Source organism: Seriola lalandi, unplaced genomic scaffold (genome assembly GCF_002814215.2).
Source record: "Seriola lalandi dorsalis isolate HSWRI2012SDOR001 ecotype SW California unplaced genomic scaffold, Sedor1 jcf7180002054923, whole genome shotgun sequence".
NCBI classification, from domain to species: Eukaryota; Metazoa; Chordata; class Actinopteri; order Carangiformes; family Carangidae; genus Seriola; species Seriola lalandi.
Window position 1 is genome coordinate 1,287,100 of NW_019525475.1, and position 525 is coordinate 1,287,624.

A 525-nucleotide genomic window follows, 5' to 3' on the forward strand; every position below is an offset into this window, starting at 1 on the left:
TATATATATATATACTTTAATTTCCTTGAAAATCTATCATGTCAATATATATGTTAATTTAAAAAAAAAAGTAAAATATCTGCTTAAAATCCGGAAAAAAGTAAAAAGCAAACACTTATTCAGTTCAGGCTCTTTATTGTAATGTGTACACACATGTCCATATGAATGAGAATAAAGAGACAGAAATCAAGTGCACGTATTATTTTGTCCATCTGACAAAAGATTTCCCCAACAGAGGTAAAACCAAACCTGGTTCCAGGACCTGTGCTTCTGTTTCTGCCTCTGTTTTGTGCACAACTACATTCATTTGTCAGCTTTAGTTACTTTTCCGTTACAGACTACTATTGTGAAACATCATCAACAAATAATCATATATTAAACTACCCAGTGGTCTATATAAAGTTGTTACAACTAGCCCCACCCTTATCAGCTTCAACAGAGTAGGAACTTCACATTTCACCTACTGCTCAGGTGACTGCAGGTAAAACCTCACTCATCATTCTGTACTCCTCCTCACATGCAGAA

At 34.5% G+C, this 525-nt stretch overlaps 1 protein-coding gene across 1 annotated transcript in view; it reads right to left on the reverse strand.

Annotated features, from left to right (window-relative positions):
- Positions 1-525, reverse strand: part of LOC111673648 (CD276 antigen-like) — a gene marked incomplete at its 3' end in the record, with an annotated part of 21,103 nt that overhangs the window by 11,550 nt on the left and 9,028 nt on the right. The gene's annotated exons all lie outside the window — the stretch shown is intronic.